The sequence below is a fragment of the Podarcis cretensis genome (genome assembly GCF_951804945.1).
Source record: "Podarcis cretensis genome assembly, chromosome: 17".
NCBI lineage: Eukaryota > Metazoa > Chordata > Lepidosauria > Squamata > Lacertidae > Podarcis > Podarcis cretensis.
This window is the reverse complement of record NC_137187.1, coordinates 16,176,301-16,197,063: the sequence shown is the minus strand read 5'-3', so window position 1 is coordinate 16,197,063 and position 20,763 is coordinate 16,176,301.

Sequence of the window (20,763 nt, the reverse complement as noted above, 5' to 3'; positions counted from 1 at the left end):
TGTGGGCTACAAACCAACCGAGTAAGGCAGTGTGTTTAACAACACTATCCTAAGCTTACAGGCTCTGAAGTAAATTCCATGTTGAGTTCAATAGGCTACACTCCTATAACTTGGAAGAAAACCTCATTGGAGGCAATGGAACTTCTGGGCATGTATAGGATTGCATTGTAAAATGTTCCTAACTCTGTATTGGACAGTGGCCAAAAAGCTTTCCAAAAAGCCCATATTACAGGGGCAGGGTGACCTGGCTTTCACACCCCAGGACTGGAGACACTGATAACTTGAGGTTCCCCAAATTGCTACAGGTACAGGTAAAATGTTAATTCTTCTCAATCCATGGGAAAGCTCTTCTTGCATGCAATGAGAGATATTAGCGAACAACCATCTGTGGGCAGGGCCATACCAGTCTGAAGAAATAAATGCTTCTGTGCTGCTAGGAATAAACATAATTAAAGGCTCTTGGGAGTATCTGCCTCTTCTAAGGACAGGTAATTCTGCAGTTGTCTCTGCATCCAGGAGAAAGACTGAATTATCCATTCACACCCAATTCAAAGATGTGTCAGAATTACCTGGCGTGCCATGTGAATCTCTATTCTGAGCCAGTGTTCTAGTCATTCATACAAAGACATAGCAGGTAAACTCCTAGTCTTTGCCAGGCTAAATGAGAACAGATTTCATTAAAATACTGCACACTGTATGTCCATTTTATATTTCAGCTTCAGCAAACCATATTTGGGTGTGGCTCCTATTTAGATTTTTTTCTTGGTTGGAAGTGAGGCAGTTGTTGCTAGTCCTCAAGTTACTGACGTGAAAGGAAACTGAAAGTTCATCTTCCATTATTTTACCTTGGACTTTCAGTTGCATTTCCATTCTGTAACCTGAGAACCAAGGTAATCCACTCTACAGATGACTATGAGGGAATCTAATTAGCAGCCATACCAGGCTTTCATTTGTCCAAGACCAGGATTGAGACTGCCGTGGTACAACAAAAGGAAACTTTCCAAAAGGAGTAAAATGCAAAAAAATAACCCAACAACCCTAACCCTCCTCCACCAGAAAGAGCACACAGTTTGTATAATTTTCATTGTCCTTGACTCACCCTAGTTAGTGGCCTTCTAAACACATGCAGTGTGATCCTATACACATTTACTCAGAATTAAGCTCCACTAAAATAAAACTGACTTGCCCCCTAAATAAGTGATTGCAGCTTTGAAGAGCAGCAGGAATGGTGGCTTAGGGATCACACTGTATCCACAGCTCAGTCTGGGGTTACTTAAACAATTCTTGACCCTGGATGGATTCTGTACACCCAACAGTTGTTGCTGGGTGTTGTCATTGGCCATGCAATCTAAAGCAGACTATTGATTTTAGTGGACAGAGCTGATCCATATTGAAATTAATTTTAGATAAACTCTTCTGAGAGCTTAAGTACTTCCTTGGGAAATGAGACCAAAGGTCCCATTTAGTCCAGAATTCTATCACCTGCATCCAGCTAGATGTCTCTGGAAGGCTCACAAATGCACAAATGCAGCATGATGGCACCCCCTGTTGTTTGAACCCAGGATATGGTAATCGGAAGCAAGTGAAGAGCTCCACATGCACAGGAGAATCCCGTAGACAGCAGAACCCAGATAGATTGCCTTGTGCCAATGAAGAAATCTAAGGGAGTTGTTCAAGTCTTTGAAACTCAAACCCTGTTTTACAGTGTCAGTTGTCAAAGCTGCCAGTTTTGTTTGTTTTGATAACAGATGCCTAAGCTTTTATGTAAGGGCTGGGAGAACTGGGCCTTGAATTTCCCCCACACTCTGCATTTTAGTATAGAGTATTTTCCCACCAGGATGTTTAGAGCTCAGTAATGCCCAGCCACAAGCATTATAAAAATGTGAGCCAAGCCTTTCTTTTTTTACATCCTATTAGGCTCTCATACTCAAAAGCACCATGATAGCATAAAGTCTCATTCACCCCATTGGGCTTATGCCATTGAATCACTGCAGATTAAGGGTGGCATGTAACTTAGTTTTACTCAGTTTAGACCCATCAAAATTAACTTAGTCATGTTTATTAATTTCAGTGGGTCTACTCTGAGTAACAGTTGGATTCCACCCCATGTTATTATTTTTAAATCTTTAATCATATTTCTGTTTCAGATTCTTTACACAGGCCACATTCTACATCTTTTCAAATAAGAGAGTCATATATTTGGGGCACACAAAGCCCATAACTACTTTGACTTAAGTGGTACCATCTGAATGGCAGTGCCAGAGTCAGACTAGACCTGTAGGAGACCATACTTGAATTGGATGTAGGCACTACAGCCCGAGATCAGTTGCTGTCCTGCAAAAAGCTGAAGCACAAAGTGCCAAACTGCAATATGAAGCACGGCTTTATTGGGGAGCCATGGAACAGGCTACTAGCACCTATTTTATGCCTGGACAATCCAAATTTCAGCAGCTTTCTTCCATGACTTACTAACATGGTGCCTATGACCAGTGGCGTAGTGTGGGTTGCTGGAGCCTGGGGCAGGCACAGGCATGCCAGGTGGCAGGGCATGGAGGCTGAACGGAGCCCACCACGCTAGCCCAGTCTTCACTGCCGCTGCCGCTGGAGTGACCACCCCCACTGGAGCCAAGCAAGGCCACACTGTGGCACCTACCCACTCATGGGCGGGGGGAGCCCAGCCGGCAAACGTGGCCATGGGTGGGCAAATCCCCCCAACACCTGCGGAGAGGAGCACCATGCTGGAGTAGCCTGCATGGGGGCACCTGGTTTGTACCACCTCAAAATTGTGTGCCTGGGTCCATGGCCCTGCTGGCACCCCCCGTGCTATGCCCCTGCCTATGAGCACACATAGACCCTCAGAGACCTTCCTGGCACCCTTCCTCTGTTGAAATTGGGCTTGAAATAAACATTCTATCAAAGCCAGCGGAATAGGTTGTGGTGTGTGCTTGGTTAAGTATGTGTGTGTGATGTCCACAACAGTTCCTCTGGTGTGCAGATGTGCTCACGGGCCACAAAAGGTTGGCAAACCTTGCTTTATACTTTTCCTTTATACATTGTTGTGCCCACCATCTGGAATGCTCTCCCTACTGAGATGAAATGTGGTACAGTGGTACCTCAGGTTACAGACACTTCAGGTTACAGACGCTTCAGGTTACAGACTCCGTTAACCCAGAAATAGTACCTCGGGTTAAGAACTTTGCTTCAGGATGAGAACAGAAATCGTGCTTCAGCGACAGCGGGAGGCCCCATTAACTAAAGTGGTACCTCAGGTTAAGAACAGTTTCAGGTTAAGAACGGACCTCCAGAATGAATTAAGGTCTTAACCCGAGGTAGCACTGTATAAAAATATTTTAAATGTATAAATGAAACAAAATGCTACCTAACAATTGCAGAGACCTATATTGCATGCTCCTATTTTGTGCCTAAATAAGGCCATGAGATATGAGTACACGCAGTCCCCAGGGTTGCCAACTCCTGAAAGACAACTCTGAAACCTGAATGTGGCCCTGGCAGTGGGACCTCAGAGAGTCAGGACTCAACAGGTTGAAGGACGGGATCTTAGTGTGAAGGGCAGGTGATAAATTGTAATCACAAAAACAGTGATAGGAGATAAAGTGCAAGGCCTTGTATCCTAGGGTACGGCCTTGCATCAAAGGTGTGGAGTCCTTTGCCTGGATTAGAGTGCAGCTGCTCATCTAAGGTATACTGCTACACCAAGGATTTGTTTACAAGTCCTCTGCCTCCAAGCAGTACATCTAAACATGATTCAAGGCTAAACTCTTAAATGTGTCACAAGCACAAAGCAAGAGCAAAAAGATCACAGCCAGAGTCATAGATTATTAAGACATACTGTATATGCAGTATATTATTAAGGAATTAGAAGATGTTCTAAAAAAACAACAAAAAACACCCCCAAACAATTTACCCACTTTGCATATGGAAAACACTGGTGCTAAGTGACAGCCCAAATGACAAGCAATGAAAACATGGTGAAGAATATTAAGCAGATCAACCAACAAAGTGAGTCAACCTAATGATGGTACAAGTTGTCACAACAGGAATCATGTCAAAGAATTAAGTTCGTTGAAAACATTTACCCCTTGTTTGCATGCATACCTTGTTTTGCCTCTCATAACACACGGAGAAGCAAAGACATTCACAACCCCCTTCCATTACCAACAAGAATATCTCCTGCATTCATACACAGACCCTTCTGTCATCCTGTATTCCACTTCTGCCCCATCTCACCTTCTGTTTGGGGCTGGAAAACATGATGCTGGGGCAGGGTTGGGGCCAGGTTGCTCAACGTGGGTAGCAGGAGTGCTGGCAGTGACTGGCTCAGGAAAGCCAGGAGTGGAACAAAGCAGCCAGAGCAGCTGTGGCATGGCTTCTCCAAACCATCTTCATTTACTGCTAGTTTGTAGGCTCATCTCACCCAAAGCATATAGGGAACAACAGAGGCTGAGGACCCTAGGCCATAGGAAGGAATTGGGAGGGAAATGGGACTCAGGAGACGCAGCCCAAGGGGCACTGTTGTTGAGCTTTTTTGCAAGATTGCCCAAAGTTATTAAGCTTTTTTTTGGGGGGGAGGGATAGCTCTGCCCAAGCCAGGCATCCAGGAGGGACAGTGGCTCCAGCACCCGGTACACCCAGCCCCTGCTTTCCTACACTACTGGCACTGTGGTGGACCACTTTGATTTCTTTCACTGCTGGCACCAGCTGCTTGCACACAAGATATGTCACTGTCAGTTATCTCTTCAGCTACAACATGCATGCTGCCATTCTGCATATGCAAGTTGCAATCATACAATATATTTTTTTTAAGAGTGCTGGAAAATGAGCCAAAGGCAGGAAAGCTTCCCTCTCCCTTGAACAGGTGGGGAGGAGTTCTGGTCGAGTAAGCTGGTCAAGTTCTGCTTGGTTGACTACCTTCATCCAGCATCATTGGTCCACAAGGTTCCTTGTACCAACTATAGAAGGCAAATAATGTGTGGAACTGCATTTTTATCTATTAACCTAAAAGCCTTGCGGTTACTGATGAACACACCATTAAATACCACTTTTTGAAGAGGTATCAATTTCGTTTCAGGGGTTTTATTTTGTTCCTGCCCCTCCAGAGCGCCCCTTCTCTCAAAAACTGGGCTTTTGATATCAGCAAAAGGGAGAAAGAAAAGTGATTTCCTTTTGTGTCCTTAAAAATATCTCCCTGAGAGGTTTTGAAAAGACCCCACATTTTTATGGATGGGCACAGATGTTTCTTATTATAAGCTAAATTTAAAGTCTGACTTACAGGATATTTCTATATTTGGTATATAAAAAGTAGGCCAGTGGCCTTGTAGTCCATGCTGTCTTGCTAGAAAACCAGATTGACTTCTGGTTGTAGGTACTATTACATTGTTTAATGGCTACAATAAAATACAAGAAGACACTTTGGAGATTTGGCATAATAGGGCTAAAGAGCCTGTTGTATGCTGACATGGACAGGAAATAGTCAAAGGAAAGAAAGGCTAGAGAAAAATCACTTGGCAATAAAAGATTGGCAGAAATCCTTTATCTGCATGAACACACACAGTTTCAAACACTATAGTACTATCAGACACCTCAAAAAGGATACTAAAGTGTTTAATAAATTGGACATTTTTGTTTGGCAACCTAAAAAATAGTAAGTGTTGGCAGAAAACTCAATGAACATTTATGTATGTAGCATCCATGAAGTTATATGGCTTTGGCAGAAATGTTATAAGGAATTAGGTACAGATAGATTGTTAATGGGGAACAAAATAAGGTTAGAACATGTTAAGATTAATTACAGGACAGAAAATAGAGGAAGATGGAAAGGAATTGCTGAAATAGTTAATTGAAGTGGAATACAAAAAGGGAGGCGTGAGGAAGTCAATGAAACAAGTGTATGAAAGTTAAGATTGAAAACATTGGAAGTGTTTTTAATTGGTTTTGTTTTGTTTTGTTAATTCAATGTTTTATGTAGTGTTTTTGTTTTTGTTTTTGTATTATATTGATTTGTTTAATTTTTTCTTTTTTTTATTCTGTAATTTCTAAACTCTTAATAAATATTATTTTAAAAAAAATATGTATGTAGCATCCCTTTAACAAACCAATAAAAGTTCATCCCGTCTTGAGTGTTGGCTGCCATCTCATGCCTAAGCCTACTATACCAGCTAGAAGGAGGTTATGAAACCACTTGGAGTGAATTGCAGGTGGCAGAAAATTAAAAAAGCACAGATCTATAAACACACTGGAAGCTGAGCTAGTGAATGAACCCTTTGGATGTTGTGGCTGATATTATTAGGCCTTAGAATAGTGTTTTCCCATGCTGTTGTTTTGCTGCAACATACTAACATAGTTCTGGAAACTGATATATTCTTAGGCACAAAAAATGGCTGCTGTCATTTGGGTGCAAAAAGGTGAAAATATATAGTGACCAGGCGCCCCTTGTTTCTACAAATTTCTTCCTGGCAATGCAGATGCAAGCAGTCTGAGAACAAATCAAAGATGAAGTTGAGACAACTGGCCAAAAATAAAAATGAACATTTCCTGTTAAACTCTTGCCTACATTTGCTATCCTGCATCAACAACAAATTCTTATTAGTAGCCCCATAGGAATGTGGGGCATGCAGTAGAAAGAATTAACACTTCCTTCCCCTGTGCTGGCTGCTGTAAGGCAACAAACCTCTGCCTATGGCACTGTTGTGCTGAACATGTACAGTGGTACCTTGGGTTAAGTACTTAATTTGTTCCGGAGGTCCGTACTTAACCTGAAAATGTTCTTAACCTGAAGCACCACTTTAGCTAATGGGGCCTCCTGCTGCCGCCGCGCCGCCGGAGCACGATTTCTGTTCTCATCCTGAAGCAAAGTTCTTAACCTGAAGCACTATTTCTGGGTTAGCGGTGTCTGTAACCTGAAGCGTATGTAACCTGAAGCGTATGTAACCCGAGGTCCCACTTTACTACTGTTTTAACCTGATTCTTTCTACACCTTCCCTGTGCCCCCTGTTTAACGTTTGGCTGTTTCTCCCTATTTGAACTGCTTTGGGACTTTTTCTTAATTTAATTATACTCCAGACTACTTGCAAAAGCCTGAGTTTGTGCTACACTGTTGTTTTGTGAAGAGGAAAAAGGGGGGAAATGAGACTTAATTTTGTGACGTTATCTAGCTTTCCATCATCCTTAAATTTCTTTGGTGGATTCTAAGCGCCTGCTCCTCAATAGATAGACCACAATCCAGTTCCCACTTGCCATTGCTCTCTCCTTCCTTGTCTTATTTCAGTTGCCCTTGAATTTATTTGCTTCCTCATGAAATAATAGCACATGCCTGCTCATATACAGCGTTAATAAAGGATATCATATATAAAATAAATGACGTATTAATAAAAATATTTAGCATGTATATAGTGCTTCATATGTATTATCTTAAGCAATCACAAAGCCAGGTAAGGAGGTTCAGTCCTTCTCAGCTTTTAAAATGGGAACACCCAGCTCAGTCCTGCTTTCTATGTGAGTGCTGTAGATCAGGTTTAAACACATGGATCCGCAGCTATCACCTGTAGAGTAAAGCTCACCTTCCATGCTACACTAGCATACAAGTGTTTTAGCCATTAAATATATATAAACATGTAACGCTCAGGATATTTTTAAAAACAGTGCATGAATATAATATAATATAATATAATATAATATAATATAATATAAGGGGGTAGCTTTCAGTTTAGCATAAGGGCTTTCTTTGTTCATTCAAGCTACAAAATATTGGGAAATTGCAGGAGTTAACACATATGTAACTTATGCGTTATATAAGCACTATGCAGATGGTATGGTATCCTATATTGTGGTTAGCTCAAGCTGCACCACTAAAAAAGAGTAAAGAGTAAAGGACCTCTGGATGGTTAAGTCCAGTCAAAGGCGACTATGGGGTTGCGGTGCTCATCTCACTTTCAGGCCAAGGGAGCTGGGCATTTGTCCACAGACAGCTTTCTGGGTCACCTGGCCAGCACGACTAAACCGCTTCTGGTGCAACAAGACACAGTGGTAACTGCCAGAGTGCACAGAAACACCATTTACCTTCCCACCACAGCGGTACCTATTTATCTACTTGCACTGGTGTGCTTTCGAACTGCTCGGTTGGCAGGAGCTGGCACAGAGTAATGGGAGCTCACTCTGTCATGGGGATTCGAATTGCCAATCTTCTGATCAGCAAGCCAGCATAACTTCTAACTCTAAAACAAATTGCGCATAACTTTCTACTCTGAACTCTGGCTTTAATCTGTTTAGAGAGCAGCCCCGCCATAGGTAAAGGTAAAGGTACCCCTGCCCGTACGGGCCAGTCTTGACAGACTCTGGGGTTGTGCGCCCATCTCACTTAAGAGGCCAGGGGCCAGCGCTGTCCGGAGACACTTCCGGGTCACGTGGCCAGCGTGACATCGCTGCTCTGGCGAGCCAGAGCCGCACACGGAAACGCCGTTTACCTTCCCGCTGGTAAGCGGTCCCTATTTATCTACTTGCACCTGGAGGTGCTTTCGAACTGCTAGGTTGGCAGGCGCTGGGACCGAGCAGCGGGAGCGCACCCCGCCGCAGGGATTCGAACCGCCGACCTTTCGATCGGCAAGCCCTAGGCGCTGAGGCTTTAACCCACAGCTGTCAACTATTCCTTTTTTTAAAGAGAAATTCCCTTATTCCGAATAGGATTCCTCGCAAGAAAAGGAAAAAGTTGACAGCTATGAGCTCTGCCCATTTGCCATCTGACACTGAGTGCTTTGATCCTCTGTTCTCTTAATGGCCTTTCACCCCAGGCAATTACTTCATCAGGAAACTTGCCAGGCTTAATTAGCTTTTAACACTTGCTGATTCCAGGGGATTAGTACTGTCTAGCACACAACTTAATACACACAGGCCTGGCACCCAGTTGTAACACCCAAATCCTCAATTAAATTCTAATACTAGCTCAATGCAGAGATTATACAGATCTAGCACCCGTAAACTCATAACAACAATATCATATGTAGCATAATAAATAAACCAAAATGTTTTACCTATGTAGAACTAATTGTATTTTGTTTAATTAATGTACCTTCAGGGGACACTTTCACATTGACTTCTTGTCTGGGAAGCCCTGCGTATATTCTTCGGAACCTTATGTGTCATATAAGATTCTGACATATGTTAAGCACACAGTAAGTTCATGCTGAATATCTCCCAGGCCTGCTGGACTCTATCAGCATATGAACTGCATGTGAATGCACACGGTGAACAGAGGAAAAGTGGAGCAGTGACCACAGAAAGTATCCAATGCTCTCATTCTATTAGTGCAAGGAATTACACCTGTGCATTGGAAAAAATTCCCCTCTCTCCTCCCTCCATGTGTGCCTTTCCCAAATTTGCTCCAGAGGGTTAGGGAAAACCTCAGATCCTAGGTTTGTGCAGGGGGAGAAGGGAGGAAAGTTCTGTTGCACAAGCAGAAATTCTTGCACTGATGGTATGACACAGTACCACTTTGGATACAAGCCAATATTTCTTTATGGAAAGTTTGTCTGCCATTGCTGATCTTCTCAATGAGGAATGCCTGATGGGATTTCAAGAAACCCCCTGAGCTGTTTTTTAAAGCACAGTTTGAAAATAATTTGTTTAATGCCAGTGACATGAACACCGTACATTACAATTCTCAACATAGAAACATTCGACATTTATTTTTATATATATATATTTTGCTCTGGACATAACCTGAGATGCATTTTGTTATATTCAAGATCAGTTTGTGGGTGCCACTACTATTGCTTGGGATTGTAGAAATGCTTTCAGGACATGCTAACATTTAACATAATATCTGTGAGCAAAATGCAGCATTACGTCCCACCCCCTACCCACCCCCCGATGGCAGCAAAACAGTTTAGCAGATGGGTTACCTTATTTTCTACAGTTCAGGAGAAAGACCATATGGCAGACACTTAATATTATTTCAGCTCCTCAGTCATGTATATGTGATCATTTAGCTGTCATTGTGAACAACGCTTCTGATCTCCCTGGCATATGTTAATATGCTAACATATGAATGGTGTGTGTGCTTAAAATGACGTAGGAAGAATCAACGCTTTATATCTTGATACTAATTTAAGAGTTATCTTCATTACGTTGACAGAGAGGGGTTGGCCCATGGTATTCAAATAAGGCAGCCAGCATGGAAAGTAAATCCTGGCCAGAGTTCCTGCTGCACAGGATTATAGTATTTAACTAACAGCTAAAACCATCTGCTGGTAATGGCTAATTTGCAGCTGTTTTAGTCATTTGAAATCGACCATCAAATGCTAGACTAATATGAGGAGTTATCTTTTAGAGCTTGTTTAAATGAGTATTTTATGCAATGTGTTACCAACTCAGAACTACATGGTACCATGGCAAATACATGACCCCAAACTTGTGTTGGCTGAAATAACACAAATGCAAAGATAAGGTTTGTAAGGAAATACAGGCAGGCAGTACTTGCCTTAGGAGGGGGTGTTTAACCTTGCATGTGCCTGCCAACTTCCTCCTGCAAATGGCTTCCACAGCTTAGCATCTGAAACCCTGTGCTGACGTTGTACTGTGAAGTCTCCTTAATTGAAAGACACAAGAATGCAAGAAATCAGTAACCTATTTTCTCAAAGGGCATCTAAGTGAAAATGATAGGTAAAGGTAAAGGGATCCCTGACCATTAGGTCCAGTCGTGACCGACTCTGGGGTTGCGGCGCTCATCCCGCTTTATTGGCTGAGGGAGCTGGCGTTTGTCCGCAGACAACTTTCGGGTCATGTGGCCAGCATGACTAAGCCACTGCTGGTGAACCAGAGCAGCACACGGGAACGCCGTTTACCTTCCCGCCGAAGCGGTACCTATTTATCTACTTGCACTTTGATGTGCTTTCAAACTGCTAGGTTGGCAGAAGCTGGGACTGAGCAACGGGAGCTCACCCCATCGCAGGGATTCGAACCACCAGCCTTCTGATCGGCAAGTTCTAGGCTCTGTGGTTTAACCCACAGCACCACCTGTGTCCCTTAGTGAAAATGATAGATGAAATGCAAATAAATACCAGCCAGAGGACTACACTTCATCATAGAAAATCTTCCAGGGACTGCATGCCAGTAGTGCGTGGAGCCAGAGTATATAAAAGAGGGAGAGAGCACGAAATATGCCTCTTACCTTTGTACAGTTGCCCACATTTCAGCTGTGCCAAAGTCAAAGAAGCACCATCACATTTCAGGGACACAATCCAGTCTGACAAAGCACTTGAGGAGGGTGTGGATCAGAGCAGGTGAGGGGTATGTGGCCTCAGAAGGAGGCATGGTAAGGGAAGAGTCTTGAGCGCCAAAGAGTGGACATTCAGCCCCAGGCTTGAGGTTCCCTACCCCTTATGTAAATTAAAAAACGTGAAACTAACAACTATCAGCACCCAAAAAGCAATAAAACCAAGGCAGTATTTCATAGCACAGTGCAACATTCTATCTTTAAAACTATTTACAGGCAAGAGAGTGGGTTCAAAGTATGCCTATTTGTGTCATTCTCTAAACATTATGTTCCAAATACTGCTGAAAATGTTTCTGTTAGATGTCACACAGTGAAACTGATGCGTAGCAGGGGAGAGATTTTCTCTGAAAGTACCTCCATACAGCACACTTCATTTCCCACAGTGCCAAAACGTAAACACCCACTTGCACTGAAGAAAGCAAAGGGCATTCAGGAACATCTAGTTACTTGTTTGGGGGGTTATGCTCTCTTACAATCATTTTGAAGTCTGCAACCTCTGCTCCATAGAACTAATGGAAACAGCAAAGAACCACATATATTCCCATCTGCAAAACACTACATTGGGTACCTTTTTAAAATCAAGCCAGAAGATACAAAAAGACATACATATATGGACAACAATTCATTTTTTAAATTTAATGAGTACTGACTGAAGGTAGATGTTCCTGATCAAGCCACCAACTCCTGTGTTTATGGACAGAAAGAAGAACCTGAATATTTTAGACACTTCAACAATACTTTCCCCCCAATTAATTACTATTTTATCCATTGCGAAGAACTGTACCCATCACAGAAAAGAAGAAATCTGGATAAATTTAACCAGTCCTAAAGGTAAAGGAAACGCATGCACACGGGACCCATGACCATTAGGTCCAGTCACGGATGACTCTGGGGTTGTGGTGCTCATCTCGCTTTATTGGCCGAGGGAGCTGGCATACAACTTCTGGGTCATGTGGCCAACATGACTAAGCCACTTCTGGCGAACCAGAGCAGCGCACGGAAACGCCGTTTACCTTCCCGCCGGAGCAGGAAGCACATCTACTTGCACTCTGATGTGCTTTTGAACTGCTAGGCTGGCAGGAGCAGGGACCAAGCAATGGGAGTTCACCCCATTCCGGGGATTCGAACTGCAAACCTTCTTATTGGCAAGCCCTAGGCTCTGTGGTTTACTCTGCGTCCTATTTACTAGCAAATGGCATGGTGCACTTCAAATTTCCACCATGTTCCATGTGTGCAATTCACCTCATGATGAACAATTCCCTTTGTTTCCCTAAAATATTATAGAGAACAACTAAGCTGCAATCCTATACCCACTTACATAGTCTCACTGAGCAGATGGACATAGAATTACAATGTTAGCTTGGAGCATTTGTCAGGTAGAAGGTAAAACCTTCAGGATGTTTCTCAACAGCACCCTCAAAGTGTGCACCAACAGCTTTCTAATGCATATCCTGCTGAGGCCTATTGATGAAATCAATTGTATATAGCAGCAAGCTGGAAAGAACAATAGCTTTCCTGCTGGCATTTATTAATTACAAGAACATCTCTTTTCTCTGGTTGATTTATTTCAGCTTCAAACTACGGATAGAACATCGCTCAAATTTGCATTAGATCCCCCCCCCCCAAAAAAAATACTCATTAACTGATTGTTCATTTCCCTCTGCTTTGTTACTCAACCCAAATTAAATGTTCTCTGTAACCACCACACATCTTTAATACACAAACCCTAAGTATGTGCTTAATTATTTTTTCATCAAAATGCCTGCAGAACGCTTAACACTGTACACAGATAGGACAGCTCTGTTTCCATCAGAGCAAGCTCAACCACCTAGCCACCCAAGTAATTGCTTGGGGCAGTGAGATTCCTTCTGCTGCGTTCTTTGCTTGTTCCACGTGATGTAGCTAAAAGGCTGCAGCCATCCCAGCTAAAAACCTGTAGTTGTATGATTTCACATTCCAAAACACAAGAAAGGGCATGTTTAATTTTTTGCCCATTTATCGCCTGTATGCTTTTGGGGCAACCTACTTCACTCAGGAAAAAAGAGAGTTAGAGATACATTATAGCTGCACGTTTATGTAATCTGAATACATTTCCATTTGCTCTCAGGGTTTTTGCCACGTCAGTGGCTTCTCTTGCTTGTTGCCTATATTTGCATATTTATTGTTCTCTTAGGAAATCTGATATCCAAAAGAAAAACAATGGCTACCAAGCATTCTTTTTAAAGGGTTCTAATGATACAAAATTGGAGTGTTCCAAACAGAGGCAAAAGGGCATATTTGCAATTTGCTTAAAAGTTTGGGTCTTTTCTGGTTCAGAATGATGTTTAAATTATCTGTGGAGACGATACTTTTCCTTACCCAGCTACCCTTATCTAGAATTTATTGCTGTCAAGGTTGCATGCTTGACATTTATTTGCTTGCTTTGATTTACAACAGAAACTTGTTAATCAGCACATTTTATCTTCTGTGCACATACTCTAACCTCCCTGCCCCCATCAGTACTGCAGGAATGCATCGTGTTTATAATGGACCTGATTTTCATTAGAAAAAGGGGATACCTAGATCACTGTAGGCTTCTGAAGTCTACTTTGTACTCCAACATGCACTAGCCTTTCAAAAACTTGATGTCAATCCATCAGAGCCCTTAGGGGGTCAAGCAAAGGAGACGAGCGCTCTAGTGTGAAAGAAGGCTTGTCTCTGCCTGTGGAAACACAGATGGTATGTCTCTTCCAAGTCAAAGCTAAGCCCAGTTTCGCACACACACAGGTGAACAGCATCCACACAAAAATGGGAAAATCAGAGAAATAATAAGTGTTTTAAAATAAAAATAATAGAGATTTAGGATTAGCCTGTGTAAGCTGCATGGCATCTTTCCGTTATTCTGGGAATAGTATCTGATTGGTCTTGCCACTGCTTCTAAGCCAAGCAGAGCGAAGCTAATATTAATAGACACTAAAATGCAAGCAGCTGTTTGGGTTTATTATGGGGGTGAGGAATCCAAACAAGAACAATAAACAGGTTTAAAAAAAAAAAGAAGAAGAAGTGCACTGCTTTTCAAATTTCACAGAACTCTTCCTCAGATTCAACATTAAAAGAAAGAAATGGTGGTGGGGGAGAAAAATATATTGCTGTTAGAGGTCATGGGAGAAGCCACTTGCAATCTGTTACAGAAATGATGGTGATTCAGGCAGCTCTTTTCAGATTACCGTAGTTTAGTTTGTACCCTATGAAAAAGATCACAAACTGCATCCCACTATACTGGGGAGAAGTAGTAGGAGTCTGAGAATATAAATACCACGTGTTTTTTTACTTCTGCTTTCTGTCTAGTTTTGATGGACCTGTTGAGGCCCAATCACTGCCAGAGATAGACTTGAATGCCCTATTCTCATTAAGGGGCCACTGCATGTCTTAGTAGAATGTTATGCTATTAATATTTTGAATCCCTTCTTCCCCAATGAAACACAGATACCCTCCAATATTTTTCTGATGAAAATAGGGATGTCCCATTCCATAATGATAATTTTGCTATTTATCATAGCTGTCAACTTACAGATTTGAAAATAAGGGACCAGCAGCCTTGAAAATAAGGGACCAGCAGCCAAAATAAGGGACCTGCAGCCTCACCTGTTCCAGGCACTCCAGTCTTCCTGTCCTCCTGCAGTCTGGTCAAACTCATGCTGGTAGCTTCAAGAACACTGTCCAACCAACTTTGTAACCAGAGGTTCAACTGAATAGAATCTGAATCACATGCACCACAAGGCCTATGCAGCCTCAACTTAAGATGGCTCCCTGGCCTGGCTTTGCACTGCAAAGTTTGCAGCAGCACGTGCAACAAAATGGCGTCCAGCATTCAAAAACCTCCTCAGCTTGCATTAACTAGCCACACACAAGGCATGCAAGCTCCACCCCCCAGTCGTTCTTAGACTTCTTATTGGGTGAGCAACACAGCTAAGCAACACAGTTGGAGCCTTCCTCCTCCCTGGCCGGCAGGGAGGGAGGGAGAGGAGCTGCTTCCTTTGAAATTTAAGGGACATCATTTAAGGGACATTTAAGGGACATCCATCAATAAGGGACAGCAGTGGGACATGGCACTGGAATAAGGGACACTTGACAGCTATGCTATTTATACCCCACACATCTTGCTGGGTTGCCCCAGCCACTCTGAGCAGCTTCCAAGATATACACAGTGGTACCTTGGGTTAAGAACTTAATTCGTTCTGGAGGTCCATTCTTAACCTGAGACTGTTCTTAACCTGAGGTACCACTTTAGCTAATGGGGCCTCCTGCTGCTGCAGTGCCGCTGCCACACGATTTCTGTTCTCATCCTGAAGCAAAGTTCTTAACCCGAGATTCTATTTCTGGGTTAGCGGAGTCTATAACCTGAAGCGTCTGTAACCACAGGTACCACTATAAACACATAATAAAACATTAAACATCAAAAAAACCTTCCCTCTATAGAATTGCCTTCAGGTCACATAACTCCATACCCTCCAACATTTCTCCAATGAAAATAGGGACACCCTAAAGAAAAGTGGGACATTCTGGGATATAGCTGTCAACGTTTCCCTTTTTTTAAGGGAAATTCCCTTATTCTGAATAGGATTTCTCGTAAGAAAAGAGAAAAGTTTACAGCTATGTTCTGGGATCAAATCACAAACTGGGATGGCTTCTCAAAATCAGGGATGTCCCTGGAAAATGGGGATATTTGGAGGGTCTGAACACATATATTTACTTCTTTTTGAAGTCAAGATATTACCCAAGTACAAAGGCGCCCCCACTCCCGTATACGGTAGTTTGTTGGGGGGCCTGCAAAATTTGCACACAAGAAGAGTACATGGTTGGAAAACACATTCACTCATCTGGACAAGAACTAAGTTTTACATCCTGAAACATTTGTTACATTTCTATCCCACCCTTCTTGCAAGGAGTCTATAAGGACATAACTGCATATTATCTGTTGTCTTTACTGCAGTCTGAGGTAGGTCATACTGAATGCTATCAATTGGTACAATTGATCATAGTGTGTTGCTGATAACACCAAGGTTGCAGGTTAAATTCCTGTATGGGACAGCTGCATATTCCTGCATTGCGGCGTCTCTTCCAACTCTATGATTCTATAAGATCATCCAATGTGCCTAGTCCTTGTTCAATACAATTATCTACTGGACCACACAGGCTCTTATTGGTTTTATTAATTAAATGTTTTACACATATGGAAGGTGGTAGCTTCAAAGACACTTATTTGTGGGATTCTTTTTAATAGTATTGAGCTATTTTCCTTGAACGTGTAAAATGGGTCAGGGGACAAGACTGTAAGAATCCCCAACACATACATCTTTTTTGGCTATTCTCCTTTGACATTTCAGCTGAAACACTGCTTGTGCCCCAGAATGATGTTCTCTCTCCTAGATTTCACTGGGAGGATACTGTATCACTCTCACCAATACAAAAAAATATTTCTTTCTTGTAACGTTAACAATGGGCTCTGCTGCAATATTTTCCTTGTATCAGTCTCAACAATTTGAAAGAGCCTTGACAGACTTTCAAGCTGTCTGCTGCAGTGTGTTTTTGTACATTATGCTAGCTGTAACAGATATTGCTAAAACAATCATTGATGGTGGGTGCAAATCTAGATTTTTGCTGTACTTTGCTCTAGCCTTTGTTCCCTTGAGATTAGTGGCATGAGAAGAAAACTTGATGCCAAGTGTTCTAAGCCCAGCTGACTCACTGATCTGATGTGTGGCAGCTAATTGTTCATTATGTGTTTCTTACACTTTGAATATTTGCAGCTTTCCCAAAAGTCTGTGGGAGTGATATTAATGTGATGTATCTTTTCAATCTCATCACCTCACCCTTTCTTTACTAATGTATTGCTGAATTGCACACTGCTCAGCCTGAAAACCATTATTTGGAGAAGCAATTGAGAGATTCTGTTAATGCCTCTTGATTTAGTGAAGGAAAACAGCCAAATCAAAAATAAAATAGCAACAATATAATGGTAACAAAACCTCACGTGGCAGTTCACTGACAAAAACACATCTATTCCTTCTAAGAATACAGATGGGATGCATTTGAGAGTCCGGCAATCCACTGACTAAAGGGTAAAGATAGTAGACAATTTTCAGATCTTGTCAGCTTCTTTTGCAAAAGCTGATTCTACCCAGGCCACCTGATGAAACTAAGATTTCCAGTGATTCTGTAGCAGTGTCCTTACACACACACACACACACACACACTTCTTGCAACTTCATCTGTCTTATATTTAATGTCTATTTAAATATCTATATATCCAAATCTTTATCTGTATGGTTCAAGCACACAAGAAAGCATCTGAGGGGCAATTCATTGTTACTGAAATGGAAAATCCCTCCCCACCCACACAAGAAGACATTGCCATATCATGTTTCCAGGACATCAAAACTGTATCAAATTGCTCTGATGTGGGAGACTGAGAAGTTGCCAAAGGGGGGTTGACTAGATGACTCCTGGGGTCAAACTCAACTGTAGAATTCTATTATTTGAAAAAAGTCCCTCTCTGATGTTGTAACTTGTTTTTCATTTAAGGTGTCATCTTGGCTGAGTCCTGGAAGACCTGCACCCTGCCTTGAAGGCCTTTCCCCACCTGGCCTGGGCCCTGACTGACTCCAGCTACAAAAGCGGAGGCTGCTGAACAGAATCTTGGGCTGCTGCAGTATTGCTGCTGTTGATGCTATTATTATTATTATGGTATTTTATTTTGGATCGTATGAAATAAGTGGAAATTGTGTACTTTTTCATTTTTATTTATTGGTTATGACTACTTTTGTTATGTTTGTAGCTATGTAACAACACATATCTCTGCCGTCTTGGTCTCTACAGTCACAGCAGGCGTTGTAGCCATCCAAAAGTTAAGATTTCACGTCCTAAAGCACACTCCTCCACTGTCTCCTGAGACAGACGGATGGCAACCAATTTTTTTAAAAAATATAGCCAGACAGAGAATGATGACAGGTGGGCATCCTGTCCCCCCCACCCCACCCCAGCATAAATCCTGGCTATGCCTCTGCCCCCAATGCAAGCGTGCACAGCACTTTGTGACTTATATTCTTGGCCAAGCGTCCTTTATCGGCAGAGGCAGCTCAGTCAGTAAAGCATGAGACTCTTAAATCTCAGGGTGGTGGGTTCGAGCCCCAGTCAGGCAAACACATTTCCTGCACTCTGGGGGGGGGGGGGGTTTGGACTAGATGACCCTCAGACCCCTCCCAGCTCTACCCTTCTACAATAGTTCCAAGAAACTTCCAAAACTTGGTGAAGGGAGAAGTGATTTCCAGAAGTTTGCTAGAAGCATTCAATTACCGTAACAGGCTGAGGATGCGGAGAGTCTCCGTGATGATTTTTAAAAAGTGGTGTGGTGGTGGGGGGGGGGGGAAGAAAATCCAAATAGACAATTGGGGGCGGTGATGGGTAGTTATTGGGTTGTTGTTTTTATTTCGCTTATATATTTTGTGGTTTTATATTTTGATTTTGTTCCAAGACCTCCAGGTGTAGGGCGGTACATAAATTCAACAAATAATAATAATAATCAGGGCTGGATTTAGGTTTGATGAGGCCCTAAGCTACTGAAGGTAATGGGGCCCTTTATATGTCCAGCTGTCCTTTGTCAACGACAAATTGTTGCTGTTTTTTGTGTTGAATATATGCAATATGGTAATTTATGGACCTAAAAAAGGTAAAGGTAAAGGTACCCCTGCCCGTACGGGCCAGTCTTGACAGACTCTGGGGTTGTGCGCTCATCTCACTTAAGAGGCCAGGGGCCAGCGCTGTCCGGAGACACTTCCGGGTCACGTGGCCAGCGTGACATCGCTGCTCTGGCGAGCCAGAGCCGCACACGGAAACGCCATTTACCTTCCCGCTGGTAAGCGGTCCCTATTTATCTACTTGCACCCGGAGGTGCTTTCGAACTGCTAGGTTGGCAGGCGCTGGGACCGAGCAGCGGGAGCGCACCCCGCTGCAGGGATTCGAACCGCCGACCTTTCGATCGGCAAGCCCTAGGCGCTGAGGCTTTAACCCACAGCGCCACCTGCGTCCCTCATTTATGGACCTAATAGGTATCTAAAGCCATTTGCACATAACAAAATATTTATTTTATCAGAGTAATTGTTGAACTGAAATACAATTAAGAAGTATATTAATAGTGAAATAATTAACTTAAAATGATTTTTTTTTTTTTACTCATAACAAACTTCATAATGCAAACACATTGGCATTTGGCAACAACAAAAGTTCCTTTAGAAACACAATTTACAAAGACTCTAAAAACTTGTTATAACATGAAATAATAATAGTATAAATATATATAAATATATATATATAAAATATATATAAATATATAATGCAAACTACTAATAATTATAAATAGCAGAATGTAGGACCCTACATATAGAAAATAGCAAACCAGTGATATTTTAGGGAGCAGGCTAGCAGGCGGGGCCCATTACTTACATCATAGGAGCCTACACAACACAAAACACTGTTGTTGTATGTAGGTTTTATTGTGTTTGTTTTTTATCTTATATTTTGGAAATGTACATCCAGGTTGTTTTTTTCCTTTTTTTGGGGGGGGGGGGCCAAGAGAGTGGGGCCCTAAGCTATCGCTTGTTTAGCTTATACGTAGATCCGGCACTGAAATATCCACAGACACGACGCCAACCGGTGCCCTGAGGCCCACCTGCTTGACCCCCCCTTCCTCCGCCTGACACTGTTGTTGTTTAGTTGTTTAGTCACATCCGACTCTTCATGACCCCATGGACCAGAGCACGCCAGGCACTACTGTCTTCCACTGCCTCCCGCAGTTTGGTCAAACTCATGCTGGTAGCTTCGAGAACACTCTCCAACCATCTCGTCCTCTGTCGTCCCCTTCTCCTTGTGCCCTCCATCTTTCCCAACATCAGGGTCTTTTCCAGGGAGTCTTCTCTTCTCATGAGGTGGCCAGAGTATTGGAGCCTCAGCTTCAGGATCTGTCCTTCCAGTGAGCACTCAGGGCTGATTTCCTTCAGAATGGATCGGTCTGATCTTCTTGCAGTCCATGGGACTCTCAAAAGTCTCCTCCAGCACCATAATTCAAAAGCATCAATTCTTCGGCGATCAGCCTTCTTTATGGTCCAGCTCTCACTTCCATACATCACTACTGGGAAAACCATAGCTTTAACTATACGGACCTTTGTTGGCAAGGTGATGTCTCTGCTTTTTAAGATGCTGTCTAGGTTTGCCATCGCCTTTCTCCCAAGGAGCAGGTGTCTTTTAATTTCGTGGCTGCTGTCACCATCTGCAGTGATCATGGTGCCCAAGAAAGTAAAATCTCTCACTGCCTCCATTTCGGAGGGAAAGGGAAGCGGGAGGGGCGCGCGGAGAGTCCGTCCATGGCGGTTGCGGGGTGTGGGGTAGGGTAGGGGGGCGCAAGAGCGCCGACTCTAACGGGTCACTAGGTCAGGAAAAGC